This window comes from Cetorhinus maximus, chromosome 34 (genome assembly GCF_964194155.1).
Source record: "Cetorhinus maximus chromosome 34, sCetMax3.hap1.1, whole genome shotgun sequence".
In the NCBI taxonomy this organism is placed as follows: domain Eukaryota; kingdom Metazoa; phylum Chordata; class Chondrichthyes; order Lamniformes; family Cetorhinidae; genus Cetorhinus; species Cetorhinus maximus.
The window spans coordinates 9892581-9912008 of record NC_135912.1 but is presented as its reverse complement, the minus strand read 5'-3'; positions in this window follow the sequence as shown (position 1 = coordinate 9912008).

The following is a 19428-nucleotide window of genomic DNA, read 5'->3' as shown; positions in this document are numbered from 1 at the left end:
ATCAGAAGAGAAACATCTGCAGAGGAAAAGGGTAGCTCTCGCAGAGGGCCAGCACAGATACAAAGGGCCGAATGGCCTCATTGTGTTGTCGCCGTTCTACAGAACGGCCCTGCGTGTTGTGGTCTCGTAGGTGGGTTATGAACCACTCCATTTACAGAGCTGGGCGCGAAGCCAATCTAAGCCTATCAGTCAGATGTTACTGGAGAGTTGGGGGCCTGTAAGACTGGAGGAGCATTTAAACAAGCCAGAGCGGCTACAAAGGAAACATTCTCCCTAGCAATCCAAAGTGTTTTAGTCAATTATTAATGAGACCAAAAGTATGCGCCGCACATCAATTATTTATGCTTTAATTATGTTCAATGTTGCAGAATGAAAGGGCTGCCTGGCTGAGAGGTAATCTTGTACATGGTTCTGAAGAGGTTGGTGGGTGGGGAGGCGATGGTGGAACTGGGGGTGGGGTGCTTGGCATTGTGTGATTTAAAAAATAAATCCATCAATCCCATTCGGAACGGGACAACGTTCTCCCCTTTGGTGCTGACTCTGGTCGCAGGACCCAGTCCCCTGTTCACCTCCCCCACCCGCCCTATCTCCAGCCTTCTCGTACTCTCCGGCCTACGTTGGTTCCCAGTCCAGTAACACGATGGGCGGAATGGTCCCAGATTTGCACCAAGCGCGGAAGCGGGCGGGTAAAAGGACGTTTTACCCACCGGCCGCACTGGCGGCTTTTTTGCGCTGTATCGTCCCAAACCCGCCGCATTAGTTATGCAGCCACAGGAAACCCTCCATCTCGCTGGCGGGCAGCCATTGATTTACCCTCCACGCCGCTACCTCACTCATATTTAAACAATACCGCGCACACTTCTCAATGCTTGTAGCTCAGGGCTTCTCTGGTGTAAACATGGCCCGAAAAGCCAAGAAGAGTGCACCCCACCCCCCACCAATTCAGTGACACATCCCTAGGGTGTCTTCTGGACATAGTGGAGGCCCACCGCGATGTCCCCTACCCCAGCTCTGGCCGCAGGACGCCCGCCAGTCTCACCACTCTGGCTTGGCGGGCAGTGGCAGAGGTGGTCAGTGCCAATGCTGCACAGAAGAGGATGGTCACCCAGTCCAGAAAAAGGATGAATGATCTCATCCGTGCAGCCAGGGTAAGGCAACCACCTCATCGCTCTAAACTCACACACTCACTAACTTCTTTAGCCAGGGAGTGGTGAATCTATGGAATTCATTGCCACAGAAGGCTGTGGAGGCCAGGTCATTGAGTGTATTTAAGACCGAGATAGATAGGTTCTTGATTGGTAAGGGGATCAAAGGTTACGGGGAGAAGGCGGGAGAATGGGGTTGAGAAACTTATCAGCCATGATTGAATGGCGGAACAGACTCGATGGGCCGATTGGCCTAATTTCTGCTCCTATGTCTTATGGTCTTATGGTCTCACAAGCCCATCACACATTCGCTGGCATCTCACTCACTGCCAGCTCAAAGGGACATCACCACTCACTCTCTCACACACACCCTCACATCTCCATCTGGCCTCATCTCCTCTGGAGGCTGCCTCTTCAGCCCTCACCATCTTGAGGCCACTTGCACAGATGAACGTGTGCCCCCACACACACACACACCCTGAGATACCCTCCTTCCCCAGTACAGTCCTCGCCTTGCAGCCTCTTCCCTTGCCTGAGGCCACTTCCCCCCCCTTCCCCAAGCAAGCCCTAGCCTTGCAGCTGTTGAAAAGCCCCCCCCTACCTTATGGCTGATCTGGTAGGTAGGGATCTGCCCGTGAAACCCCTAACAGTGATGTGGTGTTTGTGAAGCCTGGCGCTGATGATCGCGAGTGCTGCCCGAAGCGAGGTGGGCAAACAAACCTCGAAGTCTCGAGTGAAGTGCAGCCCACCAGGCGTACGTCGCTTATGTACAGTTGTGAAACACGTCGGCGATGATCCAGCACTGGGGGATAGTTCCGGTAAGCGGGGCTTATAATGAGATGCTAAAATATTGAAATTAGGTTCCCGATATGCGGCTGTGAAAAACGCAGCTCAACACTGACGGGTGGAGTGGGCGATCGCAAACTGGTTTCACAATGGCACAAAACCGATTTTTAGCCTTCTTGCCTCTGTTACCCGCTCACGCCCTCCATGACGCCCGACGCCAACAGGGGCAGAAAATTCCGGCCCTTGATTTTAACATTTTCGTCCTTGTTTTCAAATCCCTCAACAGCCTCACCCCTTCCCTCCCTCTGTAACCCCTTCCAGCTCCCCCCACAACCCTCCGAGATCTCTGCGCTCCTCCAATTCCGGCCTCTCGAGCATCTCCCCGATTCCCATCGCTCCACTATTGGGGGGCCGGGCCTTCAGCTGCCTGGGGGGCCCTGAGCTCCGGAATCCCCTCCCTAAACCTCTCCGCCCCCTCTCTCTCCTTCCTTTAAGACCTACCCCTTCAAACAAGCTTTTGGTCACCTGTCCCTGATATCTTGGTGTCAATCTACATTTGATAAATGTTATGAAATGCCTTGGAATGGTTTGCTAAGGTTAAAGGCGCTACATAAATGCCAGTTGCTGTTCGGACCCAGGGGCACCAATAAAGAGTGTGTGTTGGGCTAGGGGACCAGATCCTGCCAGTGTCTGATGGACTGGTCAAGTGGGCAGAAAAGGAGCAATTGGAATTCAACCCGGAGAAGTGTGAGGTGATGCATTTGGGAAGGTGAAACAGGGCAAGGGATACACAATAAATGGGAGGATGCTGAGAGGTGTAGAGGAAGCGAGGGACCTTGGAGTGAATGTCCAAGGTAGCAGAACAGGTTGATAAGGTAGTTAAGAAGACATATGGAATCCTTTCATTTATTAACTGAGGTATAGAATATAAGAATAGGAAGGTTCTGGATCTATATAAAACATTAGGTAGGCCACAACTTGAAGACTAGGTGCATTCCTGGGCACCTCATTACAGAAAGGATGTAATTGCATTTAGAGAGGGTAGAGAGGAGATTTACAAGGATATTGCCAGGACTGGGAGATTGTAGTTATGAGGAGAGATTGGACAGGCTGGGGTTGTTCTCCTTGGAACAGAGGAGGCTGAGGGGAGATTTGAGATGTACATAATTGCGAGGGGCCTAAATAAAGTGGATGGAAGGGTCTATTTACTTTAGCAGAGTGGTCAGTGACTAGGGGGCATGGATTTAAAGTGATTGGTAGAAAGGTGAGGAAAAGTGTTTTCACCAAGAGGGTTGTGGGGGTCTGGAACTCACTGCCTAAAGGGTAGTAGAGGCAGAAACCCTCAAATCATTGAAAAGGTGTTGTAGGGTGTCTGAGTTGTGCTATTAGTGATCGAGTTGATCTGCAGACACTTCTTGGGTGGAAACATTAAGTTGATTTACAATATACTCAGCAGCAACTACACGTGTGCTTTCAACTCCAACTCTATCTCTACACCAACTGCTGAGGTACCCACGCTGCTCTCCTATTGGTTACTACAGATCATGTGATCTTGCCTAACACGTATTATTCTTAAAGGTACATTACACACTAAATAAAACCATAATTACTACATTCCTCCCCCTTTAACTCGACTATACATATATTTACAAGTACATTTATTTTAAGACCATATAATATTTACACGGGGTAAGGAATTTGCAGATTCAGTCTTTCAGGTGGTTTCCTGGTACATGTGGAATGTCGCAGCTCCACACCTTCAGATTCTTTGTCAGGAACCTGTTTTTCCGGAGTTTCCTGAACATCAGGTGCTTCGGAGGGCATTTGCAGTTCTGAAACCTCAACTCTTACAGGAACATCAGACACGTCAGTCCTGGGTTGAGTATCGTCAACAGGAAACGCAGACCCGGTCATGGTCACTGGTGGAACCAAATCATTGTGATTTGTCTCTCTCTTCCTTAAATGGTCCACATGTTTATGGATAATCCGGCCTTCCACCTTCACATTGTAAGATGGAGGTCCAGTCACCGCACTTATTTCACCCGGTAACTACTTTACTCCTTCTCCGAAGTTCTTCATGTATACCCGGCTCTCCCACGGTCAATTTCCTCTCGCGACTATGTCAGTCGTGTCTAGTTTCTTAGCTTCTCTGACTCCTTCTCACCTTCCCCTCTAAATTCAGCATTATTAAGCTCAGTCTTGTCCTGAGACGGTATTTCAATAATAACTCTGCAGGTGTGACACTTGTTGTTGTGTGAGGGGTAGTCCTGTAATGAGACAGAAAGCGTGCTAGCTTCATTGGCAAGGAATCACCAGTTAGCCTTTTCATGCCTGCTTTGAATGTTTGAACTGCCCTTTCGGCCAGTCCATTTGAGGGAGAGTGGGTACGGCACAGTTTACACATGAGTGATACCGTTGAGGCTGATAAACCGTTGAAACTCAGCACCTGTAAATGCTGTGCCTTAATCGGAAACGATTACTTCCGGTAGCCTGTGAATGGCAAAATTCTGGCGTAGTTTCTCAATTGTAGCAGCCGACATTGGTGACTTCACCTCATACACGACCAACCGTTTCGAAAGGGCATCGGCAATGAGCCGGGCATCGACATTGGTCCCAGGAAAGGTCCAGTGTAGTCAATGTATAACCGCACCCAGGGTCTACCTGACCACTCCCATGGGTGTAATGGAGCTGGTCACTGACAACTTTTGCAGTTGCTGACATTGTACCCAGTGCTTTACTAAACTCTCTATTTCGCCATCCACCCCAGGCCACCATAGATAGCTGTGTGCTATGGTCTTCATTCGGGAAATTCCTGGATGGGCACTGTGTAGTTCAATTAAAAGTGGCTCCCTTCCCTTTGGAGGAACTATCACTTGTGCCCCCCACAATAAGCTGCCATCCTGGCTGGTTATTTCATGTCTTCTGTTGAAATACGGTTTTATTTTGTCAGGTACAGGCTCCTGTGACTAACCATGTCGCACTTGTTCTCGTACGTGAGAGAGGATTGGGTCCTGACTTGACCAGTCTCTGATCTGTTGAGCACAGGCTGGTGAGGAATCTAAGAAATCTAACAGTAAAACAAGTTCCTGTGGAATTGGGACGCGCTCATCATTTTCTTGAAAAGGCAAATGACTAAGAGCATCGGCGTTTGTGATTTGATTGCCAGGTCTATTTATGAAAGTGTATTTATATGCTGCCAGAATTAAAGCCCATCGTTGTATTCTTGCTGAGGCTATGGGTGGTATAGCCTTGTCCTCACTTAACAATCTGAGCAATGGTTTGTGGTCTGAAATGATTGTAAAATGGTGGCCGTGTACGTACTGGTGAAATTTCTTGACACTAAAGATGATGGACAGGCCTCTCTTTTCCTATCAGCGAGTCTCCCTTTTCTGCTGTGGTGAGCGTTCTTGATACGTATCCGATTGGCCGTTCCGTGCCGTCATCCATCCAATGGGAGAGCACTGCTGCCACTCCGTAGAGAGTTGCATCACATGTCAGCCCCAATTTTCTCGTCTGGTCATAATGCACTAATAGATTGGACGAGTGCAACAATTGTTTCACTTTAATGAAAGCTTCTTTCTGGGGTTCCTCCCAGGACCAATGTTGGTCCTGTTTGAGTAGAGAATACAGGGGGGCAGCACTGTAGACAACTTGGCTAAGAACCGCCCATAATAGTTGATCATTCCTCGGAATGATTTGAGCCCGGAGGTGTTCTTTGGTGCAGGTGCCTCCCTTGTGGATCTCACTTTCTCCTCAACCGGGTGGAGTCCCTGTGAATCTACCCGGTGACCCAAATAGATTACCTCCCTCGCTTGTAACATGCACTTATCTTTTGTTAAATGCATCCCAGCTTTCAAGAAACGTTTTACGGCTTCTAAGTTTACCAAATGCTCTTTCTCAGTGAATCCTGTCACCAATACATCATCTAAATGGAATGCAACCTGGTGCAGTCCCTGCAGTAAACTTTCCATTGTTCTCTGGAAGATGAGGCCAGTGGAGGAGGACACTGAAAGGTAATCGTGTACATTGCTACAACCCTGTGTGGGTATTAACTGTGACAGATTCCCAGAAGGCACTATCCAATTTTGGTTGTTGATAAGCATGACTCATGTCAAGCTTTGTGTGCGTTGTCCCTCCTCCCAGCTTGGCACACAGGTCTTCAATTTTTGGAATTGGGTGCCTGTCTAGCTTCGCTACTTTGTTAACCGTCAGTTCAAAGCCTCCACAAATTCAGACGCTTTGGTCGTGTTTAGGGATGGGGATGGTGCCGCTCATTTTGAGAACTGAACAGCTTGTATAATGCCCAGTTTCTCTAGTCTGTTCAGTTCGACGTTGACTTTTTCTCACAGGGCATATGGTACCGGTCTCACCTGCATGAAGCAAGGGGTTGCTTTTGGGTCCACGTGAATCTTGGCCTGCAGGCTCTGGGTTTCCCCCAGTTCACCCTTGAAGACGATGGTGTATTTTCTAAGTAGCTCTGGTAGCCCATTTGCTCCCAACAGGAAAATTTCAGCCCATTTTAACTTAATCTCCTTTAACCAATTTCGCCCCAGGAGTCTTGACCCTTCACCTGCCACCACCATCACGGGTAACTGTGTCGATTGGCTTCCCTAATGGACAGAAACTCTGCTAATTTGTTTTACTTGAATGTCTTCACCTGTATATGTTTTTAGTTTGGCCGCTGTTTCTAAACTCAATTGATGGTGACCATTATTCAAATATCCCAATTACTGTAATGGAAGCTCCCGTGTCCATTTCCAATCTAACAGGTTTGCCATTTACTTTCACTGTGACAAATATCGGTTCTGTCTTTCCAAATTTCAGATTAAACAATGAGTAAATGTCTGAATTTGTTGCTTCAGGCTCTTCTACATTGTAGATTTCATTGGGCGTCTTTGCCTTGTACTGCCTCACCAATTCATCAAAATTCTTTGAATCTGGGCACTGGGTGCCATCAAACTGTAGGTTTTGCTCCCACACGTACTCAAGGGTAGTGGGTGTCTGGAATTCGCTGCCCAAGTTGGCTGTAGAGGCAGAAACTCTAAACTCTTTTAAAAAGTACCTGGATCTGCACCTTAAGTGGTGTAAGCTGCAGGGCTGTGGGCCGGGTGCAGGAAGGTGGGATTAGAAAGGGCACCTGGGTGTCCTTGGGCTGGCATGGACAAGATGGGCTGAATGGCCTCCTTCTGTGCTGTGACTTTTCTATGGTTCTAAGAGGATCACTTGCCTCTTCTCTCCCCCAGTAACCTTGTGCGATTGAAAAAAGAATGTAAGGTGTTCTATGCATTGAAACCAATTGTCTGGGGCAGGTGCAAAAGAATCAATTCTCCCAAATTGTGGCATTCTGAGAGAGGGTAACTTCTTCAATTCTAACTGAGTTTGCTACTTACAATCACTGGGCGACGTACAGTGCCAATTTATTTTTAACTTGATTTCTTCCGTTCAATCCTGTTTTATCCTCATCGCCAGTTTGTTGTAGGGTGGCCGAATTATGTTATTAATGATAGAGTTGATCTGCAGGTACTTCTTGGGTGGGAACATTAAGCTTATTTACAATATACTCAGCAGCAACTACACATGTGCTTTCAACTCCAACTCCATCTCTACACTGACTGCAGAGGTAGCCCACGCTACTCTCCTATTGGTTACTAAAGATCATATGATCTTGCCTATTATTCTTAAAGGTACATTACACACTAAATAAAACCGTAATTGCTACAAAAGGTTTCTGGATATGGACCTCAAGAGCCGTAACCTGCAGGGCTACGGGCCAAATGCTGGAAAGCGGGGTGAGACTGGGGGGGGGGCTCGTTTTTCAGCCGGCACAGAGATGATGGGCCGAGTGGCCTCTTTCTGTGTTGTAAACTCTTTTATGATTCTGTGATCCTGCCTGACACCCAACTAGAGTCCATGCAACTAATTGGATCGCTGTTCCAGAGGGCAGGAACGGGCGTGATGGCAGGAATGGCCTTTATGTGTGCTGAATGATTCTACAATTATCTGTCGGGCATTGCCATTGTGGAGAAGAGATGGTTAGGGAGACAATTTGCACATCGCTGCCAGCGAGAGAGTGGGGGTGGGTGAGGATGGGTTGGGTGAAGAAGGGGAGGGCGAATAGTGGGTGACAAATGTCAGCCTAGGACTAAAAGAAGGACAGACAAAATGCACATGTGGCGCTGGTTAAAGTTTCGTAACAATGGTTTGGAGATTGACAGCTCCTTCCAAACCCACAACCGCTACCATCTAGAAGGACAAGGGCAGCAGACACATGGGAACACCCCCACCTGGAAGTTCCCCTCCAAGTCACTCACCATCCTGACTTGGAAATATATCACCGTTCCTTCACTGTCGCTGGGTCAAAATCCTGGAGCTCCCTCCCTAACAGCACTGTGGGTGTACCTACACCACATGGACTGCAGCGGCTCAAGAAGACAGCTCACCACCACCTTCTCAAGGGGCAATTAGGGATGGGCAATAAATGCTGCGCCCAGCCAGCGAAAACCACATCCCGTGACTGAATCAAAGAAAAGAATGTTTCCCCCTGCAAGAGAAACTAAGTGAACAACTCAATTGCTGTAAAAGCAACTCTCTGAAGAGTTGGCAATTGCTGAGAGGGGGATATGGGAGGTTTCAACGATGACAGAGATGACACATTCCACTGTGTAGAATTTGGGGAGTGAGTGATATGTCCAGGCGTGTGATATTCCATGAAGTGAAAGATAGGGGAGGAAAGCAGTAAGTTATCCAGGAATACGTCAGTATGGTGTTGAACTGATGAGGGCTTATCCTATGCTGGGTTTTACTACTGTCACGGAGTGTGGTGGTCAGAGTTGGTCTGTCTTCTGTCGCCTCTTTGTTCCCACCTTTATTCCAAGAGGATTTGAGTACAGGAGTAAAGATGCCTTACTGCAGTTATCTAGAGGCTTGGTGAGACCACACCTGGTGCAGTTTTGGTCTCCTTACCTAAGGAAAGGTATTCCTGCCATCGAGGGAGAGTAACGAAGGTCCATCAGATTAATCCCTGGGATGGAGGGATTGTCCAATGAGGAAAGATTAAATAGACTGGGCCTCTATTCTCTGGAGTTTAGAAGAATGAGAGGTGGTCTCATTAAAACGTGCAGAATTCTCACAGGGCTCCACAGGGTAGATACAGGAAGGGTGTTTCCCCCCTGGCTGGTGAGTCTAGAACCAGGGGACACAGCCTCAGGATAAGGGGTTGGCTATTTAACACAGATGAGGAGGAATGTCTTCACTCAGAGGGTGGTGAATGTTTGGAATTCTCTCCCCCGGGGGGCTGTGGAGGCTCAGTCATTGAACATATTTAAGACTGAGTTGGAGAGATTTCTACATATTAAAAACATCGAGGGATACGGGGATAGTGCAGGAAAATGGGGTTGAAGCAGAGGATCAGCCATGATCTCACTGAGTGGGGGAATGTGCTCGAAAGGCTGAATGGCCTACTCCTGCTCCGATTCCTTATGTTCTTACCTCATTGTGTGGAAACTCGCCATTGGATAGAGGGCTGCAAGGTTGGAAGTTAATGATAAACGAAAAGAATGAAGGATCCTGCATTTCTATAGCACCTTTGACATACTCAGGGCACCTGAGAAAGCACTTCACAGCCAATGAAGCGTTTTGGGGAACAAGGTGTGACACTGGGCTGTATATTGGTGCGGTTGGACATTTCATTGCTGCAATTTCAGAGTATCAGAGACAGGTACAGCACAGGAGGAGTCCATTCAGCCCCTCGCATCCAAGTAGCCATCCAACCAAATCTTGCTCCTTAGCTCTGTAGGTGACACACTTCAGGTGTATATCCAAGTACTTTTTGAATGCAATGAGGGTTTCTATCTCCACCACCCTTTCAGGAAGTGAGTTCCAGATCCCCATCACCCTCTGAGTGATAAATCTCCTCTCAAATTCACTCTTAACCCCCTTGCTCTTCCCCTAAGTCTATACCCACTGGATATAGGCGCCTCAACCAAGAGGGTTTGGTCCTTCTCATCCCTCTATTGAGGCCCAACTCCATTGAATCTCCCCTCAGCCTCCTCTGTCCCAAGGAGAACAACCTCAGCCTGTCCAATCCTTCCTCATCGCTAAACTCACCAGTCCGGCCTCTGTAAACCTCCTGTGCATCCTCTGTAGTGCGATCACATACTTTCCAATAGTCTGACAGGAACTGCACACGGTTCTCCAGCCTGTGGCCTGACTACAGATTCATCATCGCCTCCCACGTCTTGCTTAGGGGAGGTTACACTGACAAACCGCTCTGGAGTTAGCTGTGTCTCAGCAGGTTACACTCTTACAGAGACTGACGCTTCCCCGAGCCCCACACCCCATAGCCGGGAGTGTGTTTGACCGGGGTGGTGGGGAGGGGGCATGTGAAATATAATAGTGGATGGCCCACCCACCCCTGACCCAGCCCCCATAATATGACAGCACCCAGGGGTGCCTATTGAGGCCCTTAACAGCCCAATTAAGGGGCAATTAATGGCCTCAATCCACCTCCACTGCCATAATATGCTGGGCACTGGAAGGCAAACGAGGGTGGTCAGCCTGCTTTTTCACCGGGCGGGAGGGGGTATCAGGGGGCATGGGGGGGAGGGGGTATCAGGGGCATGGGGGGAGGGGGTATCAGGGAGCATGGGGGAGGGGATATCAGGGGGCATGGGGGGAGAGGTATCAGGGGGCATGGGGGCGAGGAGGTATCAGGGAGCATGGGGGAGGGGGTATCAGGGGGCATGGGGGGGAGTGGGGTGTCAGGGGGAATGGGGGGAGGGGGTGTCGGGGGAATGGGGGGAGGGGGTATCAGGGAGCATGGGGGGGTATCAGGGGGCATGGGGGTATCAGGGAGCATGGGGGAGGGGGTATCAGGGGGCATGGGGGTATCAGGGAGCATGGGGGAGGGGGTATCAGGGGGCATGGTGGGAGGGGTATCAGGGGACATGGGGGTATCAGGGAGCATGGGGGAGGGGGTATCAGGGGGCATGGGGGTATCAGGGAGCATGGGGGAGGGGGTATCAGGGGGCATGGTGGGAGAGGAATCAGGGGACATGGGGGGGAGGAGATATCAAGGGGCATGGGGGAGGGGGTATCAGGGGGCATGGTGGGAGGGGTATCAGAGGGCATGGGGGGAGGGGGTATCAGGGAGCATGGGGGGAGGGGGTATCAGGAGGCATGGGGGAGGGGATATCAGGGGGCATGGGGGAGGGGATATCAGGGGGCATGGGGGAGGGGGTATCAGGAGGCATGGGGGGAGGGAGTATCAGGGAGCATGGGGGGGAGGGGGTATCAGGGGGCATGGGGGGAGGGGGTATCAGGGGGCATGGGGGAGGGGGTATCAGGGAGCATGGGGGGAGGGGGTATCAGGAGGCATGGGAGAGGGGGTATCAGGGGGCATGGGGGTATCAGGGGGCATGGGAGGAGGGGGTATCAGGGGGCATGGGAGGAGGGGGTATCAGGGGGCATGGGGGAGGGGGTATCAGGAGCATGCGGGGAGGAGGTATCAGGGGGCATGGGGGAGGAGGTATCAGGAGCATGCGGGGAGGGGGTATCAGGGGGCATGGGGGTATCAGGGGGCATGGGAGGAGGGGGTATCGGGGGCATGGGAGAGGGGGTATCAGGGGGCATGGGGGGAGGGGGTATCAGGAGGCATGGGAGAGGGGGTATCAGGGGGCATGGGGGTATCAGGGGGCATGGGAGGAGGGGGTATCGGGGGCATGGGGGTATCAGGGAGCATGGGGAGAGGGGGTATCAGGAGGCATGGGAGGAGGGGGTATCAGGGGGCATGGGGGAGGGGGTATCAGGAGATGTGGGGGTTACCTCCTTCAGAAGTGCCTTGGCACCTCCCCACCCCTAAAATACTACCCCCCGTCGGCCTCCAAATCCCAAGACCCCAGCCCCTCCCTAAGGTGCCCAATCCCTCTTTGCCCAAAAATCCCAGACTCGCCTCACCCCAGCGTCCATGTTGTCTTTTTCCCAGCTCCTGCTGCCAATCCCGGCAGCGCCCACCACTGCAGGGAAAAGAGCTGCCGGCCAATCGCGAGGGAGCCTATCAGCAGCAAGCACAGGGAGAGGGGCGGCCTGTGATTGGAGGACAACTCCATGAGGAATCCTCCACTCCAACTCACCTGTTTGACCAGCATTTCGAAAAACTGGCTCCATCGATGGGCTCGGAGGGCTGGATACAGCCTGTGGGCCGCAGATTGGACAAGCCTGTTCTATCCCTTTCTTCCTCATGTGTTTATCCAGCTCCCCCCTTAAATGTATCGATACTATTCACCTCGACCACTCCCTGTGGGAGCGAGTTCCACATTCTCCCCACTCTCTGGGTAAAGGAGTTTCTCCTGAATTCCCCATTGGGTTTATGAGTGACTCTCTTATACTGATGGCCCCGAGTTCTGGTCTCCCCCCCACCGCAACAAGTGGAAACATCTTCTCTACGTCGACCCCATCGAAACCCCTTCAGAATTTTAAAGACCTCGAACAGGTCACCCCCTCGGACCCTCTCACATCGAGAGAAAGCAGCCCTGGCCTGTTCAGCCTTTCCCTGATAGTTATAACCTCTCAGTTCCGGTATCATTAATGGAAACCATTTTTGGACCTTCTCCCCTACCTATCTCCCCCCTGTAACGTGAGAGCAGACCTGTCCGAGTGTGGGCTAGCCAGGGTTCGAGACAAGTTTGACATACCTTCCCTCTGAGTCGGAGTGTGGGTTCGAACCCCGGTCCAGAGACTTGAGACCATAATCGAGACTGACACTCCAGCGCAGCACTGGGTGGGGGAGCGCTGCCTTGGCGGGGCGGGGGGAGGGTGCCGTCTTTCGGACGAGACCTTAAACCGACGCCCTGCCAGCCTTCTCAAGGTGGATAAGAAAGATATCCATTAGAAGAAGGTCAGGGTGGGTTTTCCCCCACCCCGATGTCCGGGCCGATATTTACCCGCCAATCGGCGGCTGAGAACAGAGGAGCTGGCCGTTATTGGGTTGCCGCTTGTGGGATCTTGCTGTGCACAAATGGCTGCCGCGTTGCCTTACGTTGCGACACTTTTGTTGGCTTTGAAGGGCCTGAGGACATTTTTTTTTTGGCTGAATGGACCCTCCCTATTCAGGGTTTTGGACATAACCCGGGGCCTCCCTATGGAGTTGAAACACCGTCTTGCTCAGTCCTGGCTGCAGTTCCAATTGAGGGTCAAGGGTTTGAGGCCTCCCCACAGGACTTGCCAGTGCAGCCTGCCCGCTCCATACACATGGGTACGCACGGCGATGGTACCGCTAACACTGGAACGCTGGTAGCCAGGAAGGAGCCGCCTTGGCAACGAGAGGCCACGTTACCATGGAGACCCTCGCCAAGGAGAGAAAAAAGAGGAAGGCCCGGCCCACGTGTTTGTTCACGTTAAGTCAAGCCGCTGGAGGCCCATTCAGCTCCTTTGGAAGGCCGCACGCTAATCTGTCAGCCTGCCCCCCCTCTCCCTCCCCTCACCACCACCACCACCCCCTCTATTGCCCCCAACACCCCCCCCTCCACTTTTAATGGGTTAATTCTGAGCACCTCAAATCACTGAATCTCACAGCGGGAGGCCATTCCGCCCATTGGTCCTGTGCCAGCTCTTTCAAAGAGCTCTCCAATTAGCCCCGCAACCCCCCTCTCCCCTCCCCACCCCCCCTCCGCCCCTGCTCTTCCCCCCCACCACAACCCGGCAGATTCTTCCCCTTCAACTATTTCCCCAATTCTCCTTTTGAAAGTTCCTGTTGAATCTGCTCCCACCGCCCTTTGTTCAGTCAGCGCCTTCCAGATCCACAACAGCTCCCTGTGGGAAATGTTTCTTGCTTCTTGTCACCTCAGTTTCTTTGGTCAATTCTTTCAAATCGGCGTCCTCTGATTACTAACCCTTCTGTATAAGGAATCAGAGCAAAAGGAGGCCATTCAGCCCCTCGGGTCAGCTCCCACCATTCAATAGGACCATGCCTGATTTTTTACATCTTTCTCGCCCTAACTCTACATTCCTGGGTCCCCTCACAGTCAAAACCGATCGATCTCGGTCTTGACTGAGCATCCACTGTGTTCTCTGGGGTAGAGAATTCCTAAGATGCTGAGAGGATGTTTCCCCCTCGTGGGAGAGTCTAGAAGTAGGGGACACATTTTCAAAATAAGCGGTCTCTCCTTTAAGACGGAGTTGAGGAGGAATTTCTTCTCTCAGAGGGTTGTTAGTCTGTGGAATTCTCTCCCTCAGCGTGGCTGGGTCACTGAATATATTCGAGGCTGAGTTAGATGATTTTTGATCTACAGAAGGGTCAAGGGTTATGGGGGAGGGGGCGGTGGTGCAGACAGGAAAGTGGAGTTAAGGTCACAATTTGATCAGCGATGATCTTATTGACTGGCAGAGGAGGCTCGAGGGGCTGAATGGCCTTCTTCTACTCCTAATTTGTATGGTCTTATTCACCACCCTCTGGGTGAAGAAATTTCTCCTCATCTCAGCCTGAAACGATTGTCCAGTTAACCTCTCGCAACAAACAGTTTCTCCTTACTTACTCCACCAAACCTCCTCACGATTTTGAACGCCTCGATTAAATCTCCCCCTTAGCCTTCTCTGCCCTAAGGAGAACAATCCCAGCTTCTCCAGTCTCTCCACATTAACTGAAGTTCCATGTCACTTTGCCTGTATTTAAATCCCTTGGCATCCTTCTGAAAGTTTGGCGTCCATTCCTAACCCAAGGCCTAATCAGATTTAAGGCTCATCCAGGACAAAGCAGCCCCGCTTGATTGGCACCACATCCACAAACATTCACTCCCTCCACCACCAACGCACAGTAGCAGCAGCGTGTGTACCATCTACAAGATGCACTCACCAAGGCTCCTTTGACAGCACCTTCCAAACCCATGACCGCTACCATCTAGAAGGACAAGGGCAGTAGACACACGGGAACACCAGCACCTGGAAGTTCCCCTCCAAGTCACTCACCATCCTGACTTGGAAATATATCGGCCGTTCCTTCACTGTCACTGGGTCAAAATCCTGGAACTCCCTCCCTAACAGCACTGTGGGTGTACCTACACCACAGGGACTGCAGCTCCAAGGTTAGGGTTGGAGAAGCTGGGGTTGTTCTCCTTGGAGCAAAGGAGGTTGAGGGGAGATTTGATCGAGGTGTACGAGATGATGACAGGGTTAGATAAGGTAGACAAAGAAAAGCTGTTCCCATTGGCTGATGGTGCAAGGACTTGGGGACACAGATTTAAGGTTTTGGGTGAGGTGGGGGGGATGTGAGGAAGAACTTTTTTACACAGTGAATGCTGATGACCTGGAACTCGCTGCCCATGAGGGAGGAGGAAGTGGAGATGATGAATGATTGCAAAAGGAAATTGGACAGGGACTTGAGGGAAATAAACTTGCTGGGATACAGGGATAGAGCGGGGGAATGGGACTGATTGGATCGCTCTGGAGCGAAAATCCCTCATCCCTGGACCCATTCTGGTAAATCTCCTCCGCACCCACTCAGGGACACTCTCAATGGCTGGAGCCATTCATTGAGAGCAAGGCTGGTCTGTGACCTAACTCCATATACTAGTCTTTGCCTATATCCCTAATATCTTTGGTTAACTTTACCTCTCCCCTCTCCAGCCTCGCCCCACCTGCCTCCTTCCAATTCCCAAAGGTGCCAGCCCTGTGTGGAGTAGTGTAGAGATTCCACAGGTACCAACCTCCCTCCATCATCTCAGTCTGAGAGGCAATCTTCATGCTTCACTACATTGGATATTCCTCTGGCAATGAACCACTTTAGGTGGGGGGTACTGGGGGACTCATGCTGTTTTTGAGGACATCTCCATGAAAGCTCATTCCCAAAGTCCAAATGTAAAGTACTTACCATACAATGCACCTACTATACCATCCTGACTGCAATTGGCTGGGGCACAGTGCCAATTCTGCTGATCAATTTTCCTTTGCAAAAGAGGGACATGTTGCTGAAGCTTTTCATCTTGCACTCATCAGGACAAGCACAAGAACACCAAATTTCCAAAGATCACAACAATTTATGCAAGAGGAGAAAAGATTTGTTGGCAAGCCAACTCTGATTGGTCAAGGCATGGCCTTGGAGAAAGCAACGGTGAACTACAGGTTCCCCAAGCTCCCGGGTAATCCAAAAAAGTTGCAAGGTTTGAACATATTCCTTTTGTTTGCAGAGAACTTGCCCTTGCGTATGAATGTATGTCACTTATAGCAGGTATAAATGAGCCACATTACCAGCTCAGCTGATAACCTTAAATCAGTTGTTAGCATAGCTATTAGTGCACTCAGGGTTGTTCAAAAAGTGCTATCCAATTGCAGAATCACATCCAACAGCAGGGGTGTGTTTTGGGTTTTGAAAGCGCGCGCTCCTGCACACATTTCATGAGGGCAGGAGCGAACTAGAGAGACAGAAACAACGATAGAGAGGGTGAAATGAAGGAGAGAAAAAGAAGGAAGACTCGATGGAAGATTCTTAGAACAGAGAGCGAGGGTAAATTCTTCACACGCACACGGGAGGTATTGACTGAGGGAGAAGCCATGTTATCCTTTCAGGTTTGATTGGGTAGGGCAATGAAGCATAAAGGGGTGAAGAGATATGGAAACAGGGTAAGTAAACATGATTAGGACGTTATTCTTGCATGGAGGGCAACACCAGCACACAGTGGATGGGCTGAGTGGCCTGCTTCAGTTGTGTAGCATTGAGGTGTGACGAGGTTAGTGATTAACTTCAAGAGGGCATAGATGGGTTGGTGGAATGGACGGACAAGATTCAGTGCAGAGAACGATGAAGTGATTCATTTTAACAGAAAGAGACAGAGAGGCAATATAAATTAAAGGGGACAATTCTGAAGGGGGTGCAGGAGTAAAGGGACCTGGGGGTATATGTATGTAAATCATTGAGCAGGTTGAGAGAGCGGTTAATAAAGCAGACAGTATCCTGGGCTTTATTAATAGGGACAAATAGGGACAAGAACAGGGCAGTTATGTTAAACCTGTATAAAACACGACATCACCCTCAACTAGAGTATTGCGTTCAATTCTGGGGGTCACATATAAGGAAGGATGTGAGGAAGTTGGAGAGAGTGCAGAAAGGACTCATGAGAATGGTTCCAGGGATGAGGAACTTGAGTTCCTCGATAGATTGGAGAAGATGCATGAGTTCACCTTGGAGAAGAGAAGGGTGACAGGAGATTTGATAGAGGTGTCCAGAGTCGTGAGGCGATTGGAAAGAGTAGCTGGGAGAGGCTGTTACAATTAGCGGAAATGTCAATTACCAGACACCACAGATTTAATGTGAGTAACAAAAGAATCAACTGGGAAATGAGAACATTTATCAGAAAGCAAGTGGTTAGGATCTGGAATGCACTGCCTGAGAGTGTGGTGGAGACAGGGTCAATCGAGTGGTTAGGGTCTGGAATGCACTGTCTGAGAGTGTGGTGGAGACAGGGTCAATCGAGTGGTTAGGGTCTGGAATGCACTGTCTGAGATTGTGGTGGAGACAGGGTCAATCGAGTGGTTAGAGTCTGGAATGCACTGTCTGAGAGTGTGGTGGAGACAGGGTCAATCGAGTGGTTAGGATCTGGAATGCACTGAGAGTGTGGTGGAGACAGGGTCAATCGAGTGGTTAGGGTCTGGAATACACTGTCTGAGAGTGTGGTGGAGGCAGGGTCAATCGAGTGGTTAGGGTCTGGAATGCACTGTCTGAGAGTGTGGTGGAGACAGGGTCAATCGAGTGGTTAGGGTCTGGAATGCACTGTCTGAGAGTGTGATGGAGACAGGGTCAATCGAGTGGTTAGGGTCTGGAATGTACTGTCTGAGAGTGTGGTGGAGACAGGGTCAATCGAGTGGTTAGGATCTGGAATGCACTTTCTGAGAGTGTGGTGGAGACAGGGTCAATCGAGTGGTTAGGACCTGGAATGCACTGTCTGAGAGTGTGGTGGAGACAGGGTCAATCGAGTGGTTACAGTATGGAATGCACTGTCTGAGAGTGTGGTGGAGACAGGGTCAATCGAGTGGTTAGGGTCTGGAATGCACTGTCTGAGAGTGTGGTGGGTGCAGAGTCAATCGGCATTTTACAGACAGAATTAGATTCTTATCTGAAGAGACAGTCTGTTTGGTGGAGGAGGCGGGTTTGTGGAATTAGGTAAAATATCTCCCATGATGATCTGGTGGATTGACGATTAGCAGAGTGACCTCCTCCTGTCTTGTAACTTTGCTGTTGATGGTATCTCACTGTGCGCAAAGTTACTGCCACATTTGCCCACGTTTTAACAGTGGCAACACTTCAAATAAAAACACTTCACTGCCTGTTGAACACTTTGGGACCTCCTCAGGTGGCAAAATGTCGACACTATGGAAATGTAAGTCTGTCTTTTTTTCCTTCTCTGCTGGCTGTGTGTGTGTGTATCTGTGTGAGAGTGTGTGTGTGCATGCGTGTGCGCACACGCGTGTGTGTGTGTGTGTGTGCATGTGTGTGCGCACACGCGTGTGTGTGTGTGCATTGTGTGCGCACGCGTATATCTGTGTGTGTGTGTAGGTGTGAGAGTGTATGTATGTGCGTCCCTGTTTGTGTGTGAGTGTGAGAGTGTGTGAGTGCGTATGTATGTGTGCGTGTGTGTGTGTGTGTTTGTGTGTGTGCATGTGTGTGTGTTTGTGTGGGTGTGTTTGTGTGTGTTTGCGTTGTGTGTGTGTGAGTGCCTGTGTGTGTAGGTTTATGTGTATGTTTGTGTGTGTCGGAGTGTGTGTGTTTGTGTGTGTATGTGTGTCAGAGTATGTGTGTGTCAGTGTGTGTGTGGAATTGTGTGAGTGTAAGTTTCTGTGTGTGTAGGTTTGTGTGTATGATTGTGTGTGTGTGCGTGTGTGTGTTTGTGTGGGTGTGTGTGTGTCAGTCTATGTGTGGGTTTGTGGGCTTGTGTGTGGCTGTGTGTGTATGTGTGTGTCTCTATGTTTGTGTGTGGCTGTGTGTGCTCGCTTGTGTGTGTATGCGTTTGTGTGTGTGTGCATGCGTGTGTGTATGTGTGTGTGAGTCTGTATGTGTGTGTGTGTGTGTGTGCATGGGAGATTTTATGTGTCTGTGTGGGTGTGTGTGGGAATGTGTGTGTGTGGGTGCGTTGGTGTGCATGTGCGTGAGTATGTGCTCGTGCAGTGTGTGTGTGTGTGTGTGTGTGAGAGTGAGTGAGCGAGTGTGTGTGTGTGCGGGGGGGTTTATGCGTTTGTGTGGGTGTGTGTGTGAGCGTGCATGTGGGTGTGTTGGTTGTGAGTGTCTGTGTGTGTGTGTATGTGTGATTATGTCTCTGTGTTTATGTGTGTCTGTATGTGTGTGCGCGTGCGTGTATGTGTGTGTCTGTGTGTGAATGAGTGAGTATGCGTGTGTGAGTGAGTATATGTGTGTGCGTGTGTGTGTGTGTGTGTGAGCGTGTTTGAGTATGAGTGAGTGTGTGTATGAATGTAGTGTGTGTGTGTATGAGTGTGTGTGTATGCGTGTGTGTGAGTG